This window comes from Felis catus, chromosome C1 (genome assembly GCF_018350175.1).
Source record: "Felis catus isolate Fca126 chromosome C1, F.catus_Fca126_mat1.0, whole genome shotgun sequence".
Classification (NCBI taxonomy): Eukaryota; Metazoa; Chordata; class Mammalia; order Carnivora; family Felidae; genus Felis; species Felis catus.
The window spans coordinates 121,987,937-122,001,627 of record NC_058375.1 but is presented as its reverse complement, the minus strand read 5'-3'; the positions used below and the strand labels follow the sequence as shown (position 1 = coordinate 122,001,627).

Here is a 13,691-nt window from a genome sequence, read left to right as displayed (position 1 = left end):
ATATTCACTGAAAAAAAAATTATCTTGGTTTAATGTCATTAATTACTTAAGTAAGTGTCCTTCTCCCAAAGCTATGTTACCTACCTAGAATTTTGAGATTACATTTGGAAAAACTTGGGAAGTTAAAATTGGTTATAATTGCAGAAATTTCATCACATGTGAGAAGATAGGATGTAAATATCAGATGTGTCCTTACATAAGTTTACTATAAGAAAAGCAGATGGAGAGAAGAGAATCAAGTTTTTGTTTTCAGTTACATCATTTTTCTCTCCGCCACTTAAGACAGCCATCTATCATTTTAAGAAGGACACCATCTGAGATGCTTTTCCCTGGGTTTACAAATACAGTGAAGACTAATATTTGTTCTTGGCCAATAGCAATTTGAACACCTACTATATGACGGGGAGGTGAAATAAATATATTAAATGCATTTGTTCCCTACCCTCAAATATTACATGCATTGATCAGAATAGCACCAATCTATGCTATGTTCACAAGTCAATCTTGATATCTCAAGGATTTAATGTAGTAGCATACCTTAGAGGTAACTATGTTAATGGCTCTTCAAGGGTCCTTCTAGAAACTTCTCTCTTCATAAACACATACACACTCATGCACATATGTCCTTTATACAAGGGGACTAGTATGCTGTGTGCTGTTCTGCAGAGGGACCTGATTAATATTAAATCATTTTCATGACATATCTTTATATAACCAAACAAGATACAGGCCTCTTCTTTTACATCAAATCATCTTAAAAAAATAATTTCCTTGGTTTGTATTATAACCTTTGTTCTTTTTTTCTTAACAAATTCTGCGTATTTAACCACATAAATCACTCACTACATATTAGATTGAGCTCTTTGTTGATATTCTTTCCAGAAGCTTCCTCCTCTAATACAGAGGCAGCTCGTACTCTTCAGTTCCTTTTGGGTGCTAGGAGAACATGTATAATAACTACACTAAAATGTAGCTTTTCACACCTCTGAAACAGAGAGGAGAAGGTGGCTGTGGACTGACACCAGTATCTCATTCTTGTTTCCCTTACTTTGGTATCTGATATTTGATGTGGATATTGATGTGGGAATTAATTCCCAATCTAAAATCAGAGGCAAAAATGAACCTTCTCAAGCCATTGCTTCCTCTTTCATGTACTGTTCCCTAGAAAATTTGAACACGTTGTTATGCACTTTTTTCTTTTCTAAAAAATATATCCCCTAAATCATCCTTGACCTTTCCTACCTTCTTACTTATTAGCACTTGAGGATGCTAAAGTTTGGAAGCCAGACTGATGATTTTTTTTATGGTGTGGGTGTTTTGGGAGGTACATGTGGAGATTTCTCTATAACTTCTAATTTCTTCAAATCTATTCCCAAGTTCTATTTTTCTTTCTGTACGTGTTTCCAAGTCATTGTCATTAACATGCATGAACTCTTGAGTAGTCACTTGAGAACCAGCAGTCTTTTACATCTTTAAAATAGGAATAATTTTTCTGAGTATTAAAAATGTAACCTAAGGTTAGCTTGTAGGTTATTTCTTTATTATACCCTAAGTCAATTGTATACGAGATGAACAACATTTTCTTAATAGACTTTCTTTTTAATTTTTTTTAATGTTTATTTAATTCTGAGACAGAGAGAGACAGAACATGAGTGAGGGAGGAACAGGGAAAGAGGGAGACACAGAATCCGAAGCAGGTTCCAGGCTCTGAGGTGTCATCACAGAGTCTGACGCGGGGCTCAAACTCAAACTCACAAACCGTGAGATCATGACCTGAGCTGAAGTCAGTCGCTCAACCGACTGAACCACCCAGGCGCCCCCTTAATAGACTTTCTTTATACCATTTATATCTATATGGAAAAAAATAAGAGTAGAAAACTGTCTAAAAGATGGGAAAAGACACATTTACAAATGTGTCTTGCTCAAGTATAACACCAATGTCAGAATTGTGTGCCAAATTAAAAGTATTATTCAAATCTTTCTGCTCTTACAAAAGATTTAGATAGTGCTCACTTCTAAGCATGTATTCTGTGCATCGCACACTCTCATGTTGTTTTAACCAATGTAAAATACAACATATACCATTTCAGTTCCTACATGGACATTCTGGCTAAATTAGTTTAACCGAAGTGCTAGTATCTAATGTTTTCTCCTCCATTGTGAAACATGTATGTGAGAGCTCCTTTCATCGTCTGAATGGGTCAGAACTGATAGAATAGCTTTCCGTTGACTTCCTTATACACTTTTAAGAAGTTATAAAATGTAGAGTTGCACAGCCTTGTGATAGATACATGTTTATGCCATTTTCAGATGAGGATAATAACATACTGTGTCCCTTTCCCAAGGTCGCAGAACAGTGCTAAACTCAAGATTCAAACCTTTTTTTTTTTTTCTGACTGCAATGAGCATTCTATTTCCACTTTCTTAAGTAAACAATGAAAACCAGTAGCTTTACAATTGCAGCTTAGAAGTAGTTCAGAAATTATACAAATAATACATTGTATCATATCAAAAATTGAAATTTAACCAAATGAAGAATCAAACCAAATGTTTGAACATTCTGTTGAAAGAGGTTGAAGCAGTTTTTAATACAGATTATCAAACCAGCTGCCATTTTGACTCTGCATAAGACAACCATAGAATTATGCAGTGTTGAGTGTTTTTCCTCAAGAACCCTGCCCTTTACCTTTACAGAGACTGCACATTGAACCACTGTCTCACTCAAAATTTTCTCTATTGCCTTAACTCTGACTTTTTGCAGTTGCCTTGCTTTCATGATAAAATTTCTCAACAAATTAGGTATAGAAGGAATATACCGCAACATAACAAAGGCTATAAAAGCTAAATCTACAACTAACATCATATTCAACAGTTAAACAAGGTGGCTTGTTTTCAATTTTGTGTATAGGCATTTGGCTTTATATCAGGTTTAAGAAATTACAAACGGTAACTCAAGGAGAATTTCTAGATGTTGACTTTTGGGGTCATATGCAGTTTTATTGATTAAATGTTACTAAATTCCCCCCTACAAAATTTGTACTAATTTGCATTCAAAATCGCACTGTTGAGAGTTCCTCTTTCACTTGAACTTCACCCAGAGAATGTGTTGTCGTCTTGTTTCATTTTTGCCAATGAAAAATAGTATCTTAGTGTAGTTGCATGTGCATTTCTCAAATTCAGGGTGAGGCTGAGCATTTTCCTTATTTTTTTAAAAAAAATTTTAATGTTTTATTTATTTTTAAGACAGAGAGAGACAGAGCATGAGTGGCAATGGGGCAGAGAGAGAGGGAGACAGAATCTGAAGTAGCTCCAGGCTCTGAGCTGTCAGCACAGAGCCTGATATGAGGCTCAGGCTCACCAACTGTGAGACCATGACCTGAGCTAAAGTCTCAAACGACTGAGACACCCAGGCGCCCCAGCATTTTCCTTATGTTTAAACACATTTTGCATATTTCTTGTGAGCTGGTTTTGTCTTTTGCTTATTTTTCTACCATGTAGTTGGTCATTATTACAAACCCACTAAATGGGTAAGACTCTGTATAATACCTATGATTATATGATATTAACACTCTATCTGTAATACACTTTATAAACATTTGCACTCGGTTTGTCAGTTTTCTTTTGAATGTATTTATGGCAATTATTTTCTATGTCACATTTATCGTGTTTTCTTTTATTGTATTTGGATTTTGAACTATAGTTTCTAAACCTTCACATGTAAACAGGACAGGTTATAGTAGAATTCACACATGTTATTTTGTAATATGGTTTATTTTTTTATATTTAGACCTATAAATCAATTGAAATTTATCCTTGTGTATTGTGAGGTATGTATCTAACTTGATCCTTTTTGACAAATGGTCACCCACTATCTTTGGTTGAGATACTCCTTTTATCATATTATATAGATTTCATATTTAGTATTTATTTTGTTCTATAAATTTTTGTTGTTTAATTCTGCCCCATTGTTGCCTTACTTTAAATCTCTTTGGAGATTTATAATCTCTGGATTAATTCTTTTGCTTTTATAAATTATATGATCTAAAAATCCTTGAAATCATCAAGGGTATTTTATTTATTAATCAAGTCTTATACATTTACTCACATATCTTTTTCCAGATATCTAGTGTCACTTTTAGTATGCAAATGCAGGTCTATTGTTTTTTGAAACTTTCTTGGATTTCAATTTTAAATGTTAGTACTGTTCCATTTTATATTTTTTGCCGGCATTCTCTTTCAGCCACTTTCTCTTGATCTTTTTAATTTATTTATCTCAATTTCATTTCATTGACATTTTTTTCTCCATTCCTTCAATCCCTTATTAGATTTTCATTTGCGTCTTTTTTTCATCGACATTATTAAAATTAATCCTAAGGTCTGAGATAATTTTTGCCTTTTTCTTTCATTGATTTTTAGATTAATCAGGTATTTCTCTTTTTAAAAATGCTTCTTTATTATCTGATTATTGTTTTACATTTTAATTTCTCTATTAAGGTGTTTTTTTCAGGGGCACCTGAGTGGCTCATTCAGTTGGGCGTCTGATTCTTGATGTCAGCTCAGGTCACAATCTCACAGTTCATGAGATTGGGCCCTGCGTCAGGCTCTGCACTAACAATGTGAAGTCTGTTTGGGATTCTTTCTTTCCTTCCCTCTCTGCCCCTCCTTTTCTTGTGCGCGCTCTCTCTCTCTCAAAATAAGTAAATTTTTTTTTCTTTTTCAACGTTTTTTTTATTTATTTTTTTGGGGGACAGAGAGAGACAGAGCATGAACAGGGGAGGGGCAGAGAGAGAGGGAGACACAGAATCGGAAACAGGCTCCAGGCTCCGAACCATCAGCCCAGAGCCTGACGTGGGGCTCTAACTCACGGACCGCGAGATGGTGACCTGGCTGAAGTCGGACGCTTAATCGACTGCGCCACCCAGGCGCCCCAATAAGTAAATATTTTTTAAAAAATGTTTTTATCGCATCGTCTTTAACTCATTTTGAAATGTTTAGCTTTATGTTTTTGTGTATATGGTTAATGTTCGTAGTTTCATATGAGGATATGGAGTTTCATTGATTTAAACACCTTGGTCCTCCTTTCCTGCTATATTATAATTTTGTTGTGTAGATTTCTATAGTTTTCATATAATCACTTGGAAAATTTTTGATGTTATGTAAGATGGAGTCTTCAGTGGTACTCTTGTATTTCTTTACTTTTGTTTCCTTTTCATTTTTGCTTTTGAGAAAGAGAGGGATTCTATATAACCTCTAATTTGTTGCTTCTTTTTTTCACAGTAGGATCCTAAATGTCCCATTTGCTAATTTTTTACTTCCTAAATGATTGCTAAAATTTCCTCTTAATCTTCTTTCCTAGAGGTAATGTTTCCAGATTGCAACCTCAGATGTCATGTGCTTTCCTGCAGTAATTGTTCTCAAACCGCATGACTCTTTTTTGGTCTTGTACACTTAAAAGGAACTCTTCCCCCCCCCCCCCCCCTTCTCTATTTGTAGTAATATTTGGCTCAGTTTTATACCTGCCACTGGCTCACCTCCTCTCTCTTTCCTGACATTCTTACTCCTGGCAAAGGTTTTCTGTAAAAGCCGAAAAGATAGCTCACTGGGGATAGGTGTTTTTTTCTTTCACCCACCCCTCCCTTTTCCCCCTCTCCTCCTCCTCCTCCCTGTTCTTTTCTTTCCTCTTCTTTTTCCACAGAGGTAATTTCTTTTTATCTTTTAATTACACATGAATTGGCTACTTTTCTAGTTCTATTTGTTTTTCTTGTTATGTATTGTTTCTGGAGAATATGTAGGATATGCCATTATTCTCCACTATTTATTTGAAAGTCTTACACACACTCACACACATTTGACTGTCATTATTTTTCCTGTAACTCATGAAATCATAAGTTTGTAAAACTACTCAGAGTAAGAGTAATATTTTTACCTGATATTCCTGTCTGTAATCTTGTATCTCCTCCCTATTCAGTCCTACCAGGGAAAGCTCAGGAGCCTTCTTTTAGTAATGCCACTTCCCCACTCAAGTTCTCAATGGCATCATTATTCATCTTCAAATAAACTTACAATTCCACCCATGAGTTTTGTGGATTCCCAGGTTGCCCACTTTTCGTTCCATTCTGCTACCTTTCTACTGGCTCCATTTCCTTGCCACCTAGAAATCAGTTTTCCAGAATCATCTTGAGCAAGTATCCTCAGAATACATTGACTCTGCACTGGCTACCTTGGTTAATGAGAAATCCCATTAATCCCTTTGTGACATTTTAATCCTTTCTTACTCTGTGTTTCTGTTATCTTGGCATCTGTATTTTAATATGGGTACTTAGCAGTCTTTAATTTCTTTCTACTGTCCATGCCATAGACAAAGATTTTTCCTTTGGCAGCTGTGCTCAAATAATATCCTAAATCTTCTCTTTGTACTATATCACTTATCCTTTGCAATGAGTATATGAGTTATATACTTTTACTAACCTTCAGTTGACAGATAAAAAAGAGAGGGGCGCCTGCATGGCTCAGTCAGTTGAGCGTCTGACACTTGATTTTGGCTCAGGTCATGATCCCAGGGTTGTGGGATTGAGCCCTGTAGAACCTGCTTGGGATTCTCTCTTCTGCCGTCTGCTCCTTTCCTCAGCTCACATGCTCTATCTCTCTCTTTTTTCTAAAAGTAAAAAAAAAAAAAAAAAGAGAGAGAAACAAAATTAAGAGTGATGAAGTAACTGAGTTCAAATAGCTACTAATTGATAAAACTGGGTTTTGGACCCAGGTAGACTGCTTTCAGAGCCTGAACTCAAAACTGCTAATCTGTTTGTTGCAAAGGATGAATGTATTTCATTGATTTTGAAAAGGTGAAGAAATTTAAAACCATATCCCAAGCTTTAAAATGACAAATGTTTGCCTGAAAGTACAGTAGGGAAATGAGGTATCTGATTTTAATTAAAAGGCAATAGTATGCTATAGTTCATATATTAAATAATTACAATTCTCTAGTGTCAGTGGTTTTGAAAATTAATTTATACTTAATGAGATATATCCAAATATTAATTATGCTTTGAGAGGGAGAGGGATTGATACAGAACTCATTAATAGATCACATTGATTTATTTTAATATGTACTTATATCATGTCTGCATGATTTAAAGGATATTTTTTGGTTTATTTGGTGCAAGAGTTACATGATCCAACACTAAATGTTCAGTAGGGAAGTACACTATCTTCTGATTAATTTACTTAACAGAAGTAAATCTGGCATGGACCACTGTTGATACGTATTCACAGTCATACGCATATGCAAACTACATAAATACCTGCCCAGGGTGGGGTACTGTAAAGTTATCAGAGTCAGAAATTAGGGAGAACCTAAGTGATTTCATTGACATTGGCTTATGATCACAATCCTATTCTTGTTGTTATTATTATTAACATGTATTAATTTACCACATCTAAGAACCAATATTAATTTGAAATAAAATGATAATGTACAATGTTTGAGTACTAATTATTCAAAATACAATACTTAAAATGATCAGGAAATAAATGTTCATATCACCAAATTCTGTTTAAATCAGGTTTATTGCAATTGAAATTACCTTACAATGATGTGTGTAAAATAGAGACTGAGGCCAATGGCCTGAGGAGAAAATTTTATTTAATATATTTCTTCTAGCATTAAAGTGTTGCTTTCTGAAGAGTCTTTATTCCTGCAGACAAATCAAGACAACTGGAAAACCCTTGTCTTTCATGCCTGCTGTTTTCTTACTTTATGGAAGTGACATTCATCATTGGTTAGTTGATAGAAACTGAGCAATAAAAGGTTCTGAGACCACATCTGCAGAACCAAAATAACAGAAGGCCTTAAAATATTCCCATGAACTCAGAATAGTCAAAATAGAATAAAGGAGGAAAATCCTAAATCCACATTTACATACATTGGCCCAATAGTTTCAATGACACAGTTGTAAAAAGTCATTCTTTACTGTGCTAGACATTTTCTGTATATTTCAAAAGTAAAATGTTTGACTGGAATTTCTGGTATTAAATATTCTGGTATTTCAAATGGAGTCTATGCTTCAGGTTCCACGTAGAATCAATGCGCACATTCTCCCTCTCTGTGCACCTGTTTCATTTGAACTTCATTCTCTATGGTAGGGATTTCCTCTTAAATCACCTCTCCATCTGCAATTTTGATTGGTCATCTTCAAATGCTTGACAAATAGTTGTCCTGAGTTAATGCTGCAGTGTCATTATTCTAAACTCCTAACAGGAAAGCATCAATTAAGGTTGAAAAAGATCTGAAAATAAAGTTCTTTTGTTAAAAGTACTGATTTAGAAATGCTTTTAAGTCTACTTTTAACCAAAATACAGAAATGGATACTGAACTCCTACATGACCTAACACTCTAAGTAACTTGAGTAACAGATGAACGTAAATAAAATAATAGAAAAGGACAAGCATTTCCCTCAAGATATTCATGTCTCACATACTGCCTTGTATCATTCTTTGCTGTTATTGAAGCATTTCACATGTCCTTTGTTGACTCGCTCAGCCCTGCCACCTGAGAGGGGGGTTTGTGGGTATCAGCCAGAGTGTGAATCAGGATGTGGAGATTCAGAGTCAGTCCTTGCCCCTGACACCCACACAGCTACTTAATGTTTGAGGAAGCTGGGACTTGTTCCCATGTCACTGCACTCTTAGCCTGGTCTATTTTACTCAACTCACTAAGGAAGCAAAATAATTAGATCCATTGAGACATTAGGTATGAGTCAGTGAAATGCAAGAACTTTCAAAGCATTCAGTCCCTACATCACCTTGAATGTTGCCAGTATGTTTAATCCAATATGCAACGTGTAGAAATGTGTTAGGAATAGCAGTGAACTGAAAACAGGCAATGACACGGTGTCACTTTGCATTCACTTAATCCCAAGGATCCTGCCTAAGAGGGCTGAACCCTCTTTTGTTCAAAACAACCTGTAGACTTGAGGGTATTTTTTTCTGATTTTAGAAGAAATCTGTTTTCATTATGGAAAATGTAAAAAAAAATTAAAAAGAAATCGAAAATCACTCCTAATCTCAAACCCAAAAAGAACCCCCTGAACAATGTTGATGTATTTTCCTTCAAAATCTTCATATGCACATGGATATGTAAACATATGTGTGTATGTATGTTTTATAAAATAAAATGTGCACTCCCAAATGGGGATATAAAGTAAATCATTTTTACCTTCCAAACCAAATTATGAAGGGCAATTCTTCTACTGACAGTCATATCATTCAATTTAAATAGAAAGTTTTGGGGCACCTGGGTGCCTCAGTTGGTTGAGTGTCCGACTGTTGGCTTTGGCTCAGGTCATGAGCTCATTGTTTATGGGATTGAGCCCCAGGTTGGGCTCTGCACTGGCATTGTGGAACCTGCTTGGGATTCTCTCTCTCCCTCTCTACCCCTCCCCAGCTTGTGCTGTCTATCTCTCTCTCTAAATAAATTAATTAACATTTAAAAAAGAAATAATATTTTATCCAGCTATTGTCTGAACAAACTAAAGCTATCTAATTGCAGTATTATGTAATCTTTAAACAGCTTGATATGTTTACAGATCAAAGTGTGTAACACAACACCTGGGTTGCTACAGAGATGTCTAAATTTCATCAAGATTAAGGAATTAACAATAAGTAAATTTGTTTCATAAGGATGTTAAAGATTTACCGTAACTTACATACCTACAAACATTTCTTGCATGAGTTTTGTGGGACAGATACAGGTGCAAGATACTATGTGCCTCCAATTTGCCATGTTTTCCCGTCTCATCTGTTTTATTCTTCTGATGTATCCTCTCTACTGATCTATTTCTTCAGTTTAGAATTATTAGTGAAAGTGTTATATTCTTTAAACTTTCCAACATGGCCTGCCAAAATGATAATGTGATGGGTACACACATACATGTACACAGACATGATGTGTGCATGCATATATATTCATATCTATATGTATGTGTGAACATATGTTAGTGAAGGTTTTTATGGTGTTCACGGAACAGAATTAAGGTCATCTGATCTATGTAAGAGCCAACATACAGACACATTTTTTTTAATTGCCTGAGAGTTTGGGGAGGATATTTCTCTAGCGATCTAGAACCTTAACACTAGGCTATTGGTTTGACAGAATCTTTAAGAAATCACTCTGTTATTAGTGAGACAAAAGTTTACCATTATTATGTTGGTTTTTTAAAACTATTTTTGAAAAACTTTGGGGGCAACTTTGGTTTGGATCTTATGGGAAATACCCAACCTGTGCTGGCCATGAGTATTTCATGTTGCCATTGGTGAGAAAGAAGGTGAAGAAGAAAGTGTAACTAGAATTGCATCTATAACAACACGCTGAAGGTGTACAGATTATTGCTTAAGTTATGTCTTGGTGCCATGTTAGAGTCTTGGAAAAAGGCTGGCGTTGTCCTTTGGAGGTAATTTAAGCCAAATTTGGTAGTAACATTCCCAAGAAAGCAGACATGTTAGAATGCTGACTGTATGTCAGACAGCTAGCACTACAGCAGTCAGAATTTATAGATCTTCACTTTATAGTTCTGCTCATTAATATGACTCCACCAGATTCTGACAACTAATCTAGCTCCTATTTGGTACTAATAGGTTTTTCCACTCTCTCCCATGAGAAGCAGTGACTTTACGACCCTAGAAGCGTCAAAGGACCTGAAATAGGCATTCACTATTTTTATAGATGAAGTTCATAGCTGACATAATATAAAAAATATAATTTCAACAACTGACTGGCGTTAATCATTGTCGTCATTGTTGTCATCGTCATCATCAATACAGGCTGAATTGTGCCCATCCCCAAATCCCCATGTTAAAGCCCAGCCCCCAGTATCTCAGACTTTGACTCTATTTGGTGACAACAAAAGCTGGCAGCATAGCTCCAACGCCTCACTTGTTTTCAGATAGTCAGTGAAGCCAATGCCTTTGGCCTCTGAGGGGTTTTGTTACTTTAACATGAAAAACTGTCATATAAAAACAGGGAGGGGGACAAAACAGAAGAGACTCATAAGTATGGAGAACAAACTGAGGGTTATGGGAGGGGTGTGGGAGGGGGGATGGGCTAAAGGGTAAGGGGCACTAAGGAATCTACTCCTGAAGTCATTGTTGCACTAGATGCTAACTAATTTGGATGTAAATTTTAAAAAAATAAAAAAAGAAAACAAGTTAACATTAAAAAAAAACTGTCTTCAAATTATGGTCCCATTTTTTGCACTTCATTGGGACATCCAGCTTAACTGTAGGAATGCCGCCAATGACAAAATAAATATGGAAAGTAGCAACTTTTTTTTGCAGCAACTCTAGATCCCCTTCTGGGGGAGAAACAAACCACTAAAACTGTCATGGTCATGGTTAACTGGCATTTCCTGTTAGAGCTGCTCTCCAACTAGGCCCAGAGACTCACTGAGGAATTGAGTGATAAGGTTATATCCAGTCCTCAGAGGAGCAAGGATGTGGATAATGAGTAACGTTTATCCTAGGGAAACTGATCAAGGAAGAGAAGCCATCTTATAAAAAACAAGTCCAGGAAATCTGCATACTCAGAATTATGATTTGAGATGCTAATCCAGAAGTGTGTTTTATTGGTCTATTTAATTTGATTTGGGGGAAAATCTCCCATAAGGATTTGGGGATTTTCAGACCTAAGACACTGGCATAAAAAGTAAAGTTGGATTTTACTATATCAGTTGCCCCTGTGGAATCAGTTCATCAAGGCTCCTTATAACCAAAGCAGTGTCTTTCAAACTTTAATGTTTTTAAGAATTATCTAGAGAGCTTGTTAAAATGCCACAGGTTCAATAGATTCTGATTTATCTGGTCATGACTGGGACCCAGAAACCAGCATTGTATCAAGCCTTTCTTCCCTGATGTAATACTTTTTTCTAACGCACTGTGTTTATTATATACCAGACACTGTTATGAGTATTTTATTAATGTTAACTTCTTTAAAATCAGAAAACACTACATTTTGTTAACCTGTATTTTATAAGAGAAATGGAGGCAGAGTTTGTTTTTGTTTGTTTATTTTTTTGTTTTGTTTTTTAGCCAAGGACATAATGCTAATAAGCAGCAAAGCTGGGATTTGAACACAGGCTTTGGTTCCTGAGCCTGTGCTCTTGGCCACTGTATTATGTGGCCACCTCCTTTTGATGCAAACTTTCCAGCATTCAGGCTTTGAGAAACACCACAGTAAAGAGTATTTACATAGATGTAATAACTGACCCCATAAAGTAAGGGATTCCTATCAATCATGTATATTTGTTTGTCATCAATAAGCATTTATTGAACAAATATACACTGTGCAGATACGGATAATGAGGCCCAAAGAGGTTAAATTATGTGATCAAAGTCAAATTTCTAGAAAGTGGCAAAGCAAAGATGTGCATGCAGGCAATTGGTCATAGAGCCTGTGTTCTTATTTTTTATACATTTAGTCACCCGAGAAAAACATGAGGACCATGACTGACTCTTCTGTTTTAAAGTACTGGGGCTTATGTCTTCTTAGTGGAAAAGCTGAATGCTCATGCACATGTCTCTTTCTGTCTATGATCAGTGTGCCCAACTCAGGTGTAGAAAAAATTAGTATTGTTACATGCGTTATGTCATTTTACTTTATAATGGGCCAGTGAAATGGGGCACTGTTCTATGGATGAAATTAAATCTCAAGGAGTTAGTTATTTCCTTAAGGTCATATAGCAAAAATGTCCTTGAATCAGAACTAAGGCCCAGGTTTCCAATTTCTGACCTGATCATTTCACTAATAAGCTTCTTGCTTAGAGCCACACATACTACTGAAGTCTCTTATACAAAATAATACCCTGCTAAACAGAATTGACAAGCCACTGACTCGTACAGAATTGTAGGTATAAGAACAGAGTTCTCAATGATACCCACAAATGATCAGATTGCTTGGAATTAATTTTACTCAGCAGTGCTAAAAGGTTCTAGGAAGTTGAACAAGGCCGTCTGGTCAATTGAGGATAGGCATGTAGTGGTAAAATGGGCCTGAACGTTACTGTGAAACAAGAGCTGGCTTGCACGTGACTAAGGGGAAGTGGAAGGTAAGACACAAGCATCTTTTCTGTAGGAATGACTGTTGTCCTTATCACAAATCGCAATGACATGAAACCGAAACATGGATCTAGAGGTTTTAGGTCCAGGAAAATAATAGACTCGTCATCCTCAGTGGTCAACATTAAGATTTCATATTTTCTAGCATGTTTTAGCTTCATAAGCTCTGTTAATAGCAGTTGGACATATTTGAATCCCAATACAAAAGACCCAGTGAGGTTAGTGGATAAAGTAGCAATCCCCTTCATTGTAAATTTGGAACAGGATTTCTTAGAGATGTCAATGGCTTATCTAATATCTCATAGTTAATTTTACTCAGTCTCCTGATGCCAAGTCTGTCCTCTTGTCACCCATCTGCAGTTGGGAGTTCAGCTGGTTCATGCCTGCCATGTACTAAGCCTTGAGGCAACATTAGTTTTCTCTTTTCTTTCTTTCTGCTAATTAAATTATTTTATTATCTTAAAGTTCTGTGAAATGATCAGGCATTGTAATCTTTATTTTTATGAAGGAGAAACTGAAGCTCAGAAAGCTTCTGTAACTGAACCAAATAAAAGTTTAAGCCCAGCAAGCAAAGAATAGGGGAA

At 35.9% G+C, this 13,691-nt stretch overlaps 1 protein-coding gene across 4 annotated transcripts in view; it reads left to right on the top strand.

The window, feature by feature from the left end:
• The window catches only part of DPP10 (dipeptidyl peptidase like 10), a 1,363,298-nt gene that overhangs the window by 1,091,376 nt on the left and 258,231 nt on the right, over positions 1-13,691 (top strand). The gene's annotated exons all lie outside the window — the stretch shown is intronic.